A 17,035-nucleotide genomic window follows, 5' to 3' on the forward strand; every position below is an offset into this window, starting at 1 on the left:
AATTCACATCAGTTTCCATTATGTGCCAGCCAGTCTGCTGTAACTAGCTCTGACGTCATAAATGTTGCACAATACCTTAAAAATCAAGCAAATGAACTAAAACTTTTCTAGCATGTCAGAAATAATACTAAATTAATGTGTGTTAAATATCAGTTCGATAACTTCAGCCATTTCCGAGATTTGGACGTTTTTCTGGAAAAATCATTGGCGCAACAGAAAAGAGCTAGAGACTTCCAAATTTATATTTAGATTCATCTTTCATAATGATTTAATAAAAACAGTACTTTGGATTTCACAAATTAAGACTTTAGTGGAAATTCAGGATTTTGTGGTTTTCATCTCAAAACTGAAGGAAGCAAGATAGATTAAGTAGGCTAGTAAATAAGGCTAGGATGTTTAGATTTAAATAGGTTGGAGGTCCGCTATGATTATGAAGATGTGTAAAGTTTCTTTTTAATACCTATAAAATTATACCGATAGCGGATCTCAAAAGGGACAGTTCAGAGCTCATCTGCTGCATGCAGTGTAATTTAATTAATTCTCTCGCTCAAAGTATTTAACTTAGCCACGTTAAAATTTTATTATCAATACTTACCTGCGTGCTGAATGCACGTTTAAATTAAGAACTTCTTCGGCCATCAGCCAAAGAAGCTATAAATTATTATGTAACTTGAAGTGGTGCGTTACTAGCCCAGCGGCTAGTCGGGAGAGCGGAAAGATCAGGCGTTCCCTTCGCCGTCCGCACCGCGGCTTTATATATAAGAACACTGCGCGAGGAAGCAATGCCCCAGTTCTCTCCAGACGCTGAATGACACGCCATCTGTGTCAGGAGCCGCGTCGCATCAGTGTCACTGCTACAAACAGCCTCGGGTGCCGTATTAAGTTACTAGAGATACGCGGAACCATGAAAACATTTCAAGTGAAGTGTTAAATCTGGGATGATTTTCATTATCTAGCTTCAGTTTGCGTATTGTCGTATTTTCACGTGCCGTCGCGGGACAGACATTCTACCAAATATTTAGCGTGGCGTTTGATGAAATATTTTCATCAAATTATGGCGAGCATTCTTTTTAACATTTGATTCGGACATTTATAGTTGCATCAGCGCATTAGACTCTGAACTGTTCTGTTAGTTAGGTTGTAGGGATACTTGTGGTTTTTATTAGTGAATTTCAGAATATACTCAACTATTTTGGAAAACCGTTTTTGATTAGAAATCCCGGACAATCTCCTAATTCCTCAGAGCTATAAGCTGCAGCTATAAGAACATTCTCAGGTAAAGTGGGCACTAGGATATCTATTTACTGGCTCCAAGTTTTATTAAATCACTTTCTGGGGGTCACGGAGTAAATAGAGAGCCAGTGTTGAGAACGGCAAAAGACAGCAATAACAACATTCTAAAAGCTAGAAACTGATTCAACACGCAAGCGTTTATACAACAGTAGATTTATTCTTATTCCAACGCATCCGCCGCCCCACATATGGTGCATCGGCCGGGAAATCAACTAAGTGAAAGTGATTTTTAATTATTCGGATTCGCGAGTGGAATGCGACACGCAACTGAGTATAAAACAGTGAAAGTGTTACGTGTGCATGTGGACGACGCAATTGGATTAACAACGCATCTGGATTGACGGAGCTGGCACTGAGTCTAGCGGTGCTGCCAGCATCGCGAGAAGCCAGTTTCGCCGTACCGCAGTCGTCCGCTGGAGCAGCCGACGCAGAGCCTGCAATTGCGGGCCACGCAAACACACAACAGCCGTCGGAGAGCCGTCTGCAGTTCAACGTGCCACGTCGCATCAGGAATCCTGGTACGACGCGCCGGCAACGCCATACGTCGTGCAGAAGGAACTAAGTTAAGTGAAAAGCTGTTAAAAATTTTACTAACCTGCACTAAAAGACTGTCGGCGATGGAACCGCCAAAAGAAACTGAGGTTAAACTTATATCAGAACCTATGTCTGTTGAGGGAACTGTAAATCCAGACCACGGTTCGAGTGTAAATATGCATGAAAGTAGTAATGTTAAAGTGAAATATGAAGTATTGTCTCCTGACAGTAGTGTGCGAAGGGGCAATGATTCAATAATAGAGACCCCTGTAGTGAAGCAGAAAGTAGAAATTGTAAATTTATTGGATGATAGTTTCTCTGATGAATTAAAAATGAAACAGTCATCAGAGATGGTAGAGTTTAAGAAGGAGCAGTTAGATATGACTAATCAATCAGAAGTTTCATTTAGTTTTGATGATTCTGGTATTGGAGCTAGTTTTTCGTCACCTGAGTGTGATAAAAAGCCAGCTAGTGAGCAAACCAAAGATGCTGGGGCTGTTGATCTAAATGTTATATTACAAGCAATAGCTGCCAGTAATGCAAAAATGTCAGCCAGTAATGCTAGAATGACAGCTGAATTAAAGTCTGAGATTGTGGCCAGCCAAACAAGTTTTAATAAGCGGTTGGAGGTAATGGACGATACCTTCAAGGCTGGTTGCAATAAGTTGAAAGAGGATCTAGACAGTTTGAACTATAAAATTGATTGCAATCATGAGGATATTAAGAAAAAGGTTGCTCAACAGTTTTCTGAAATGTATAAAACAGTTAAATCCGAAGTTGCTGAGGTTCGCAAAGACTTCCAAATGGAAGATGCGAAGCTGGAGCACAAGTTAACAGAAAAGATCGAGGCGGAGTCTGAACTGTGCTCAGATAGATTTAAAGATGTTAATATAAAAGTAAACATATGTCAAGCAGAAGTAGAAGCAATCAAAACTGATACTACTCATATTGTGCAAAGAGTAGATAATGTTGAAACGAAAGTAGAAAATATCAGTACTAACATTGCTAACATTGAAAGTAAAGTAGCTTCAGTAACTTCTGGTAATGGTAATGTACAACAAGTTGTAGCTGCAAACGCCGCTTTTATCGGGTGTCGGCAGTTTTTGCGGTTCGATCCAGATAAAAATATCCATCCGCTAGATTTCTGGAACGATTTTGAAGATGTGATTCCATCAACTTGGTCTGAACGAGAGAAAATCTCGTTTATTAGAAGCCATTTAGCAGGTGACGCCATGCGTTGGTCAGCTGATGTTATGTTAAAGTGTAAAACATTAGCGGAGTTTAAAACAGCTTTCATTAATGAGTATTGGTCTAGCAATAAGCAAAATGAAGTGTTGAGAGAATTTTGGAGTGGAAAACGCTTCAATGCAGGTAAGGAATCAATTAAAGAGTTTGCTAGGTCATGGATTTCACGGTTGTCACATTTGGCGGAAAAGCTGAAACCTGAAATGATTATACTAGGTCTTGAAGCCAAACTGCCATGGTATTGGCAAACTAGAATTATATCTGCCCCTAGAGACAATCTGGATCGTTTCATTGAGTATTTGGAACGTGTAGAACGTGTTGCTGCCAATGAGGAGCAAGCACGTAATAACCGAAATGCCAATAACAATAATAGTAATTTTAGGAACGAGCAAAGTGGCAATGTAAACATTAGAACAGTAGGTGTTCGCCGTCCTAAGAGAGGTAGGAATTGGGGAAATAATTATCAGAACCAACAATGGCATTCAAATGACAGTAATGTTGTGCCAAACAAAAATATGCATGTAAACCACTGTACGGAAAGCAATGCTATGCCAGTTAACTATAATGAAAATAAAGGAAACAGCAGTAGGCCGAGGCAGGAAAACTAGTTCCCGTCTATGAGGACACTGGCGCTCACCAGGCGGTTACTTTTCCTAAGCCAGTAGTTAAGGGAATTGGTAAGACAGATCAGAATACTCAAACTGAACATGTGGATGAAGAGTCGATAGCACCTAAGGATACAACAGAAATATTAGATCACTCACAGTATTTGATAGATACCGTGTTAGAAACGCTTTCTAAGTGGGAAGAGAAAGAGAAGGCGCAGCAGTGTAACAGTAGGGATGAGCTACAAAATACTGAATTGACAGGTGAAGAAGCAGAAGAAATTCATGCTTATATTTACGATGAGGATGATGTGCTCTTATCTAAAGTGCCTGTGCAGGATGTTGATAATGTACTAATAGATTTAGGACAGGAGATAAGTGAGAATGTAGAGGGTAGCCTGTTGGGGGTCGATGAACCCAGTAGCTGTGACCAGTTGTCACTTGAGAAGGAAACCGACGATAATGGTGAAAGTGGTTTAGCTGTAACTAGTATTATGCCCGGTCTGGAGGCGCAGAATCGCTCAGACTACAGTAATTTGGGTCATGTTCAGCAAACTAAATGTAATGAAGTCGTGCGGTGTTTCGATTTAAAATTAATAGACCGACTGGAAAAGGCAGCTGAAAATGTAATTCAGGAAACCCCTACACACTGTGACCTAAATGTAATGAAGACAGATGTCGATCACTTTAGTTGGAGACAAATCCAAAAGGAACTACTAGATGAATGTGAGGAACCACCTGTACAACCTAGAATAAGCCACCCTATAATAATAGTGAAAATGTTGGGTATCAATGTACGTTGTCTCTTAGACAGTGGAAGTGAGGTGAGTGCAATATCTCAGTCCTTCTTTGATGCATTACCTGGTAAGGACAAGCTTACAGTAATGGGGGTATCAGGACTAAGAATAATTGGTGCTACTGGCAAAGTGTCAAAAACGGTAAAGCAAGAAGCTTTACTGCCCTTTAATATTAATGGTAATTTAATTGATCATCCATGTTTAATTGTAAATAATCTCAGTATTGAGGTTTTAATTGGCATAGATTTCTTGTCAAAATATCAGAGTGTTGTTGACTTTGAAAGAAGCCAGTTAAAAATGGTCTTGCCAATAACCGGAGTAATTATAGTACCTTTTAGTGATAAACATGTAGTAACTGATCATGAAACTTGGGAGCTGCCTATACGAGTTCTGAAAAATAGGAGGTATTGGGACGAAGGTGTTAATCTTAATAACAATAAGCTGAATACAGAAGAAGAAGAAGAAGCAATTATTTTAGACAAAATAGAAACTAAATTGCAGGAAATCGATAGGATTTCAGCCAATCAAAAGGAAGAACTGAGACAGGTTCTAAAAAGGCATCACAAAGTATTTTCAGATCGACCTGGCATAGTCAAGGGTTATGAATGTCAATTACAAGTGAAACCCGGCCAAGTGTTTTTCAGGAAGCCATACCAAATACATGTAGCAAGGAAGGAGGCGGTTCGAAAGGAGATACAGAGAATGCTGGAGTGGGGTGTGATTGAGAAAGCGGTCAGTGAATACAATAATCCTCTTGTTGTTGTACCAAAAAGAGACGGGAGTGTCAGATTGGTCTTGGACGCTCGTTGGTTGAATGAAATAGTGGTTAGGGAAAGTGATAGACCGCAGAACATGGACGAGTTACTGCAAAAATTCCGGGGAGTAAAATTCTTAACTTCTATGGACATCACGTGTGGGTATTGGAATTTGCCACTGGCGGAAAGTTCAAGGAAGTACACAGCTTTCTTGTACGAAGGAGTTTGTTACCAATACCGTGTGGTACCTTTCGGACTTAATATCTCTGTTTGTGCCTTCGTACGTGTGATGTGCCATGTTTTAGGACCAGCTTTAAGCAATAAAATAACAGTTTACGTAGATGATCTGTTAATAGCAACTCCTACCTGGGAAGAACACATAGATTTATTAGAGGAAGTGTTAGAGGCTATTGAGAGAGGTGGCATGAAACTAAAGATTGAAAAGACTGAGTGCGTTAAAGAGGAAATAGGTTTCTTGGGATATAGGATAAGTGGAAAAGGTATTCTGCCTGACCCAGGCAAGCTAGCAGTCATTGAAAAATTTGAGGCTCCCAGAAACAAGAAGCAGTTGAGATCAATGTTCGGTCTTTTCGGCTTCTATAGGCGTTTTGTTAGTGATCAGGCTTTTAATGCTCCCTGTCTTCACCTCCTGCTGAAAAAGAATACCCCTTGGGTTTGGACAGCAGAATGTCAACAGGCATTTGAGGTGCTTAAACAATCTTTAATTAATAGTCCAATTTTGCATCATCCTGATTTTGAAAAACCATTCTGCATGTCTGTTGATGCTAGTGGCTATGGTATAGCTGTGGAGGTATTCCAAGTAGAAATAGAGAACGAACAAGAAGTGCACAAGACTATAGCTTTCGCCAGTCGATCTTTACAAGCAGCAGAGAGAAATTATGGCATCTCAGAACTAGAAGCGTTGGCAATTGTATTTGGGATACAGAAGTTTGAGCAGTATCTATTAGGTCACAAGATAATAGTTTACAGTGACCATAAGGCATTGACCTTTTTAAAGACCTGTAAATTGAGGAATGCTCGTTTGGTAAGATGGTCATTGTATCTCCAGCAGTTTGACCTTGAGGTTAGATATATTCAAGGGAAAGACAATCTGGTAGCTGATGGGTTATCTAGAAGTGCGGAGCTCTGTGATGACGCGGGAATTACAGCAACAGACCCAAATGAAATTCGAATGTTTGCATTGCACGAAGTAAAGGAAGAAAGTGCATTAAAGAGAGTGATTAAGAACTTGAGACGTGAGCAGAATGCAGATGACCAACTGAAATTAGTGAAGAGCTATTTAGGAAATGCGAGCTATCCTAAGGTTTCGCAATACTATTGTCTGCATAAAGGTATTCTGTTTAGAAGGAAGAAGGTAGGTGTTTCTGAGTGGAAGCTGTGCTTTCCCTCACAACATGTAAACTTACTAATCGACTATGTACACCTGAGGTATGGGCACTACGGTGCAAAGAAGTGCATTGCAAAATTACAAGAGAAGGTTGTATTTGACAACATGTACCGCCGTGTGGCCAAGCGTCTAGCATCGTGTGTAGTGTGCCAGAAAGTCCGTGCTGCCAACACCAGAATACAAGGGGATATGCATTCAGTAGAGCCAACTGAAACCCTAGAATTACTGGCTTGTGATTTGTTTGGCCCTCTTCCTGTTTCGAGAGGTGGTTGCACCCATGTTTTTGTTGTGGTGGATGGATTCAGTAAATATGTTAAGCTATACCCAATTAAAAGAGCAAATGCAAAAACATTGGTTGAAAAGTTGGAAAAAGATTTCTTCGTGAACGTTGGCGTTCCGAAGAATTTGCTGTCAGACAATGGACCTCAATTTACTTCTGATAGATTTAAGGAATGTCTAGATAAGGCCGGCGTGAAACATCTGAAAATATCTGCGTACTTCCCCCAAGGAAATATGAGTGAACGTATTATGAGGGAATTGAATAGGCTTTGCAGAACTTATTGTGCTCGGAAACACTCAAGTTGGGCAGAGCACATTAAGTATTTTGAGGATGTAATTAACAACCTAAGACATGATGCAACTGGTTTTGCACCTTGCGAATTGATGTTTGGCCAAGAACCGCACAATGTGATTGCAGATATGGTAGAATTCCCTATTCTAACGCAAATATCCACAGACGAGAAGAAACTAAAGGCTAGGGCTAATATGAGAAAAAGAGCGTTGGAAAGGAAGAAGCGTCATGACGCAAAAGCTGTACCTACTAGCTTTGAAATAGGTCAATTAGTCCTTGTCAAAACCAAAGAAAAATCAAAGAAAGTAAATGCAGAAACAAAGAAATTCATGTTTGTATACCAAGGACCTTTCAGGATAATAGGAAAACCACATGCCAATGCATATAGGCTGGAGTACCCAAAAAGTAAGAAGCTATTAGGTCTCAGGAACGTGATCGACCTAAAGAAATTCATAGGTAGTGAATGAATGCTGTAGGGAGGAGGTTATTCTGTAACCTCTACACAGTGTGGCAGCTGTGCAGTCCCAGCTGTGTGAGATCTTCTTTCCCATTTCAGGTCTCACTCACTTCTTCATCTTTTCTATCCACCTACAATTTCTAACTCTTCTTTACAGCATTAAACCAATGAATGCTGTAGGGAGGAGGTTGTTCTTTAACCTCTACACAGTGTGGCAGCTGTGCAGTCCCAGCTGTGTGAGATCTTCTTTCCCTTTCAGGTCTCACTCATTCTTCCTCTTTCCTGTCCTCAAAAATTTCGACCTTTTCTTTCCAAATACTAAAATTTTCTGTCATGGCTATCAAGCCATGAGTTATGTAACCAATCTATCTACCGATTAGTGAAGAAAAATACCTAATGTGACAAACCTAATAGTGACAAACAATAGAGAAGTATGACGTAATTAAGATATAAAATGTACTTGAGTAACAATTATGTATAGTACCCTGGTAATATAGTAACTACAAAGTGTTGTTTTATTGGAAATGGTCCACCAACAGTAATTTAAAAAGATATATGAATTCATGTACAAGCAGGATCTGAAGTGGTAGTGAACCTAGTGTATGCATTAGAGCTAACTAATAAATAATAAAAGAGATTGCTTAGTGGTATGAAATATATGCAGATAAGTTGTAAGGATAAACTCACCTTGTGTAGCAAGGAAAGGCAGTGTATGGAATTGAGCAGTGTTTGTGGTTGAGACGTGAAGGACACGTCCCTGAAGTATTTATAAGGTTGGAGCTGGCCATTATTTTAGTGTAGTGTGTGACAGGATACACCTACACGTATTGAGGTTATGAGTTGGAGGCGTCAATGCGACCATAGGTACCCTTATGTTAGATGAGACAGAGCAGCTCATGGTGTCCTATAGGTTTAAGGAATTTAGCATTACGCTCATCCATAATTACTTGATGCACTTTAGTGGTAGGTCTGAGAGAGACTACCTGAGGCTTCAGCGTCCGATCGAGTGGAAATGGATTGCCACGTGAGCAAACTAATCAGCTGCAATACACTATGAATATGAAATAAATGTGCTATCCTATGCTTTAAATATTAATAGAGTGAGTGTTAAATAAGTACATACACTAGCAAAATGAATAAGTAAGTACATAATGACAGACGTGAAACATTATTTTAGCTCAGCATAAATACACTTCAAAGTAAGTAAGTACGTAATTTCAGATGTGGAACTGACAACAGCTGAGGACCAATAAGTGGATTTAGTAGTCAACTAAACGTAGTGTGTTTTGAACACTCAAAACTGTACTATTACCAAAAGTTACTCACATGTACATGGAAGCTGAGAAAACAACCACTAATCATACTCATACTATCTCTAAGAATAAAGTAATCAAAGATGAGTCAGTTAAGTAAATAAGATGCAGATTTGTCAGGAATGTACCGAGCATTGGTTCAGTGTTCCGGCCCAGAACTAATAAATTCAGATTAAATAGGATTTATGATTATATGCCTTGAGCATAAAATTTTCTCTTGTAAGTGACTAATGGCGTTTTGAACCATTTGTTTACCGATTTTATGACAATTAAGTAACCACGAGAGTAGAATTGAAAAAAAATTCTGTTAACTTTGTTCCAGCAACATACTGAAGGATAAAATGTATATATCCCCATTTCATTGTGACCCACCCTTAGATATTAAGTGAACAGAGTCTGAGGCACTCTTTTTGTTTGTTCTACAGGACAAACCAGATAATGGCAGCCTGGTAGCTGCGTGAAAGCGTGGAGTGACTTGGACACAACTCACAGTGACCCCTCCCCTTTCCCCCATGTAATTTAGAGAGAACGTGAAGGACGCACACCATAGCAACTTCCCCTCCTCTACCCTTGTGAATGGAAGTGTAGGACGCCAGCCTAAGCGGCTACAACCACGTGTGTAAAAATTATTTGTGAACTTTTCTTTCAGGTTTAGAAAAGACTGCTAAGAGATAATCATCTGTTTATGTATCATGTTATTTTCTTTGAATTTGTGTATGTAAAAATGTATTTAATGTAGTTAAGATTTTCATAATTTTTCAATTTGTGTGTGTTTGTTTGTCTAAGGCAATATGTATGCCAAAATATTTCATTGACTTTGCTTAAAATTCTGAGTAATGACATTGTTTAAAAGGCAGTGAACATGCCTACAATTTAAATAATTAATGTAGGTAATCAGTTTTCTTTAATGTTTCTACGGTTTATATTTCGATTTTGATTTTTCATAGGGAGTTAAACTGTACTCTTGCTTCCCTTTTTGTAATTAAATTTTTTTTTTATTCATTAACATTCATAAACAAAAAATTTAAGTAGAGGGTGATGTAGGGAAGCAGCCTACTCACGCTGTAGTAAATTCACATCAGTTTCCATTATGTGCCAGCCAGTCTGCTGTAACTAGCTCTGACGTCATAAATGTTGCACAATACCTTAAAAATCAAGCAAATGAACTAAAACTTTTCTAGCATGTCAGAAATAATACTAAATTAATGTGTGTTAAATATCAGTTCGATAACTTCAGCCATTTCCGAGATTTGGACGTTTTTCTGGAAAAATCATTGGCGCAACAGAAAAGAGCTAGAGACTTCCAAATTTATATTTAGATTCATCTTTCATAATGATTTAATAAAAACAGTACTTTGGATTTCACAAATTAAGACTTTAGTGGAAATTCAGGATTTTGTGGTTTTCATCTCAAAACTGAAGGAAGCAAGATAGATTAAGTAGGCTAGTAAATAAGGCTAGGATGTTTAGATTTAAATAGGTTGGAGGTCCGCTATGATTATGAAGATGTGTAAAGTTTCTTTTTAATACCTATAAAATTATACCGATAGCGGATCTCAAAAGGGACAGTTCAGAGCTCATCTGCTGCATGCAGTGTAATTTAATTAATTCTCTCGCTCAAAGTATTTAACTTAGCCACGTTAAAATTTTATTATCAATACTTACCTGCGTGCTGAATGCACGTTTAAATTAAGAGCTTCTTCGGCCATCAGCCAAAGAAGCTATAAATTATTATGTAACTTGAAGTGGTGCGTTACTAGCCCAGCGGCTAGTCGAGAGAGCCGGAAAGATCAGGCGTTCCCTTCGCCGTCCGCACCGCGGCTTTATATATAAGAACACTGCGCGAGGAAGCAATGCCCCAGTTCTCTCCAGACGCTGAATGACACGCCATCTGTGTCAGGAGCCGCGTCGCATCAGTGTCACTGCTACAAACAGCCTCGGGTGCCGTATTAAGTTACTAGAGATACGCGGAACCATGAAAACATTTCAAGTGAAGTGTTAAATCTGGGATGATTTTCATTATCTAGCTTCAGTTTGCGTATTGTCGTATTTTCACGTGCCGTCGCGGGACAGACATTCTACCAAATATTTAGCGTGGCGTTTGATGAAATATTTTCATCAAATTATGGCGAGCATTCTTTTTAACATTTGATTCGGACATTTATAGTTGCATCAGCGCATTAGACTCTGAACTGTTCTGTTAGTTAGGTTGTAGGGATACTTGTGGTTTTTATTAGTGAATTTCAGAATATACTCAACTATTTTGGAAAACCGTTTTTGATTAGAAATCCCGGACAATCTCCTAATTCCTCAGAGCTATAAGCTGCAGCTATAAGAACATTCTCAGGTAAAGTGGGCACTAGGATATCTATTTACTGGCTCCAAGTTTTATTAAATCACTTTCTGGGGGTCACGGAGTAAATAGAGAGCCAGTGTTGAGAACGGCAAAAGACAGCAATAACAACATTCTAAAAGCTAGAAACTGATTCAACACGCAAGCGTTTATACAACAGTAGATTTATTCTTATTCCAACGCATCCGCCGCCCCACAAGGGGTCAGTGAAGTGAAATAGAAAGAAGACAAGGACTTCTCGCCAGATGATAGCAGGCTAATATCAACAGGATTTCTGGCCAAATGAGTACAGGATAATATCAACAGCTGCAGGAAACGGTATAAATGGAATACGAATGGTTATGAATAGGAAGATGGGGCGAGAGTGTGTTACTGTGAACAGTTCAGTGGCAGGTTTGTTCTTACCAGAGTCGACAGCAAGTCAACACGACAACGGTAGTTGAGGTATACAAGACGACATTGCAAGCTGAAGATGTAGAGATAGAGAAAAGTATATGAGAATACTGAAAGAGTAATACAGTACATAAAGGGAAACGAGAATCTAATAATCATGCGGGACTGGAATGCAGTTGTACGGCAAGGAGTTGATGAAAAGCTTATAAGAGAATATGGTCTTGGAACAAGGAATGAAATGGGAGAAAGACTAATTGAGTTCTGTAATAAATTTCAGCTAGTAATAGCAAATGCATGTTCAAGAATCACAAGAGGATAAGGTACACTTGGTAAAAGCCGAGTGATACAGGAAGATACCAGTTAGGTTACATCATGGTCAGACAGAGATTCCAAAATCAGATACTGGATTCTAAGGCGTACCCAGGAGCACTTACAGTCTCAGATGACAACGTAGTAGTGATGAAGAGTAGGCTGAAGTTCAAGAGATTAGTTAAGACGACTCAATAGACAAAGAAGTAGTGTACAGAACTACTAAAGAATGACGAGATACAACAATAAGGAATAGATCAGTGAGCAGTAGGCAGTAGGCAATTGAAGAGCAATGGACATCTCCAAGAAGGACAATCACAGATGTTGCAAAGTAAAACATAGGTACAAAGAAGGTAACTGCGATGAAACCAGGGGTAACAGAAGAAATACTTCAGTTGATCGATGAAGGAACAAGGTACCAAAATTATCAGGGGAATTTAGGAACACAGAAATACAAGACGCTAAGGAATGAAATAAACAGGAAGTGCAGAAAAGCTAAGACGAAATGGCTGCATGAAAAATGTGAAGAAATCGAAAAAGAAATGATTGTCGGAAGGACTGACTGAGCATAAAGGAAAGTCAAAACAACCTTCGGTGAAATTAAAATCAAGGGTGATAACATTAGGAGTCCAACGGAAATTTCACTGTTAAATTCAGAGGCGAGAGCGGATAAGTGGAAAGAGTACAATGAAGGCCACTATGAGCGGGACTATTTGTCTGATGTGATAGAAGAAGAAACTGGGGTCGATTTAGAAGAGGTAGAGGATCCAGTATTAGAATCAGAAGTTAAAAGAGCAGAAGCGATTAACAATTCTCCATCAGAATTTCTAAAATCAGTGGGGGAGTGGCACCACAACGATTATTCACGTTGGTGTGTAGAATGTATGAGTCTGGCGGCATACCATCTGACATTCGGAAAAATGCCATTCCTACAATACCAAAGACTACAAGGGTTGACAAGTACGAGAATTATCGCACAAGCAACTTAACAGCTCATGCATTCAAACTGCTTACAAGAATAATATACAGAAGAAAACTGAGGCTGTGTTAGATGAGGATCAGTTTGGCTTCAGGAAAAGTAAAGGCACTTGAGAGGTAATTCTGATGGCGCGGTTGATAATGGAAGCAGGACCGAAGAAAAATTAAGACACATTAATAGGATCTGTCGGCCAGGAAAAAGAGTTCGACAATGTCAAATGGTGCAAGTTGTTCGAAATTCTGAAAAAAAATAGGGGTAAGCTATAGGAAGAGACGGATAATATACAATATGTACAAGAGCTAAGAGGGAATAATAAAAGTGGACGACCAAGAAAGAAGTGTTCGGATTAAAAACGGTGTAAAAGAGAGATGTAGTCTCTCACCCATACTGTTCAATCTGTACATCGAAGAAGCAATTATGGAAATAAAAGAAATGTTCAGGGGTGGAATTAAAATACAAGGTGAAAGGATATCAATGATATGATTCGCTGATGACATTGCTATCCTGAGTGAAAGTGAAGAAGAATTACAACGTCTGCTGAATGGAATGAACAGTCTAATGAGTACAGAATAAGTATTGAGTGTATATCGAAGAAAGGCGAAAGTAATGAGAGTAGGAGAAATAAGAACAGCGAGAAACTCAACATCAGGATTGATGGTCATGAAGTACGAGCGTTATTCGGAATGTAAGGAACGATCGGTTGCGAAATGAAAAATACAGTGAAAATCTCATGAAGCTTTGCACAGATGCGTTGGGCACTGTGCCTAGTACGCCCCTCGATCACATCATGTCGCTCTTTTCAGTTATGAGATCATAGTGAGAACGTAAAGATGGCTAGAAATTAGTGTCTCCCACCAAGTACGAGGACCTGGCGAAAGATTTCGCCTGAAGCTATGCAATCCACATAACATAACTGTCATGTGGTTCGTTCTACACAACAATTCTTGGTCGCACTCTGCAGGGGCAATGAAGATGCTCCCGCAGCGTTTTCAGTGGGAAGTGTTTGATCACCCACTATACAGCCTGTGATTGGCTACCCCTGAGGTTCATCTCTGCTCAATGAACCGCTGGCTACGAAGACAATATTTTGACAAAGACAACGAGCTGCAGTCCACAGGAGAAAATTGTCGAAAAGCACTGGCGGCTGTCTTCTATAACGAAGGAATTGAAAAGTCGCTCTAAGTCTGAGCGGCAACTGTGTAGAGAAGTAGCTGGAAGGTGTAGCTAATCGTTGCAAATAAAACAGTTTTGATTTTCACTGTGGTTTCCATTTCGCGACCCATCGTTCTTTCCTTTCCGAATAGCCCTCATAGATGAAGTTGAGGAATTTTCCTTCCTAGGCAGCAAAATAATCAATGATGGACAGAGCAAGGGGGACATCAAAAGCAGGCAAGTAGTGGCAAAAAGGATATTTATGTCCAAGAGAAGTCTATTAGTATCAATCATAGGCCTTAATTCGAGGAATAAATTTCTGAGAATGTACCTTTGGAGCACAGAGGAGAATCGAGGCAATCGAGATGGGGAGCTACAGGTGAATGTTGAGAATTAGGTTGGACTGATAATGTGAGGAATAAGGAGGTTCTACACATAATCAGAGAGGAAAGGAATATGTGGAAAACACTGACGAGGAGAATGGACAGAATAATAGAACATGTGTTAAGACATCAGGGAGTGACTTCCATTATACTACAGGGAGCTGTAGAGGGCAAAAAATGAAGACAGGGATTGGAACACATCCAGAAAATAATTGAGGACGTATGTTGCAAGTGCTACTCTCAGATGAAGAGTTTGGCAGGAGAAGAATTCGTGGCGGACCGCATCAAACCAGTCAGAATACTGATGACACAAAAAAAGTACACTTTATATTCAGTGATTAGTTCAGTTGCGATGCAATAATCTTGCACAGTACATATGATGCAAACGATGATTGGGTTAACATACATTCCGATGTTGTGCAATTTAAAAATTGTATAAACGTTCTGTATTAGAAGTTCAAATGTAAAGATTACGCATATTCTTAATAAAGCTCTGTAGGCGTCACAGAGACTGAACAAAGCGTGCACAACTATATGCATTGAGAACACAAATACGGAAGTGTCACATAGTCTCACCAAATGGTTTCATATAGGCAGCTAGATGCATAAAAGTTGCAATGTTTCGCCAAGATATTACAATATAGACGGAGTAGTCTTCAGCAGTCAACAAACATCTAGCTGAGAATCCATGCAGGTACGAGGATTTGATCTCTGTAGAAGTATTTGGAGGTTCGTGAGCAGTATTCGAATCGCACAAGGCAAATCTGGTTATCAATTGCACAATTGGATATGGGTTAGCTCTGCAAGTTGTGACTTATAGACAGTCCACCATGTTGTTGCTGTCCTCTTCGAGCGTAAAAAGGAACGATAATAAACATTCACCATACACTGTATGAAGCAATCGAATGAATCAGGGAACTAGATTTAGAGGAGTATGTGAGAGCTTGAAATTGTCGACAAAATTAACTATTTGAGCCGTGGCGAGCTGGTGCCAGTCTTATTTTGTTCATGTATCGTTGAGATCGATTGTGGTTGGGGTAAGCCAGCTTTGCTTTTCGCGTGTCTTACCTTGAGGCTACGCAGGCGAAGCGAGTGGGTTGTTAGCCTTCGACGGAAACCCTCGAGATCTCGTGTCATTCGCGGGGGAGCCGAGTGTCAACGGCTGCCGAACGAGTGTGATGACCGTTACACGTTGTGGTGTGAAATTGGTTGGGCGTTTTGCCAACATGGGCAACTTGGAAATACAAGTTCTGTGACTTTGCTGGGAACAAAATTTGAAGGAAGCGGTGAAGCTGTGGAACCCGCTCCCTCGTATTGTGTACCTTATATGGAGTAAGTCGTCATAATTGTTTGTTCACCGGCGCACTCAGAGACTTTAAACTTTATTATTATTATGAAAGACATTCTTGGTCCAGTTAAATGGTGGCCGTTACTTGAAAATTTTCTCAAAAGTATTTTTGTGTCTCTTTCAATCAAAAGATTTTATGTTCCTGTTTCTAAAGCCTGCACTCTATTAATACAGTTGTCCATCTGCAAGTGAGTCAAAGGTGCTGCCCAGTGTTTCTATGTTTCAGAGCTATTGAAATGTCTTTGTGATTCGGATTGAAACTTCTAACTGTGCCAGCGTCTTGGCGGGGAGTGAAATGTCATCCGAGATCTAGGCCTGGCAGTGTTTAAGAACCTGGCCACTATCAGAGTTGGTCACATACCCCCTTCCAAAGTTTAGTATTTATCTTCCTTTCGTCAAGGCGGGTTAAGCTGGTAGACATATTTTTTGTATGTAACCTGTTTGTATATGAACTTGTTTTCTTAAATATTACGGACTGGCAACTGGCTAAACCTTAACCTGCATAGCATCCGCTGAGTTCCTTCTGCAGCTTTTTCTAGTAATTTTTTATTAACACGTCTGAGTACGTAAACTTACTTTTTTTTTAGATCAGTGTCTCTGTTGTAGTTTTTCTAATTAAGTGATTCTATCATGTTATGTAGTGGCATCTTAGTTTGGCACTAGTGCTCAAGTGTTATTAAGTCACCCTTTACCTGTAATTGTTTCATTATATATATTTTGAGGGAAGTCCTATATGGGAGTTTGAAGTTCTGTAGTTTGTCAATAACCCCCTTTTCTTAATTTGGAATTGTTTGTTAGAGTACTGAGTACGTCGAGTTTCTAATTGTATTTGCAAAAAATTTTTATAATTGTCAATTTTTTACAATAATGATCGAAGCAAATAGAATGAACAAAAATTTGTGCTGCAGATGGGACTTAAACCCGTGTCTTCTTGCTTGCTAGGCAGTAATGTCAACCACTACACCACCGTAGTACGATGGTCAATATCACTGCACGAACTACCTAAGCTGAGTGCCCTCCCAAACACAATATTCAGTTCATTTTCCCTTACATATTGTCACTACTGCCAGGGCTCTCGGATATTGGCCATTGTTTGTTAAAAAACTTTGTTAGAGTACTGAGTACGTTGGGTTTCTAATT

Source organism: Schistocerca piceifrons, chromosome 5, assembly GCF_021461385.2.
Source record: "Schistocerca piceifrons isolate TAMUIC-IGC-003096 chromosome 5, iqSchPice1.1, whole genome shotgun sequence".
In the NCBI taxonomy this organism is placed as follows: domain Eukaryota; kingdom Metazoa; phylum Arthropoda; class Insecta; order Orthoptera; family Acrididae; genus Schistocerca; species Schistocerca piceifrons.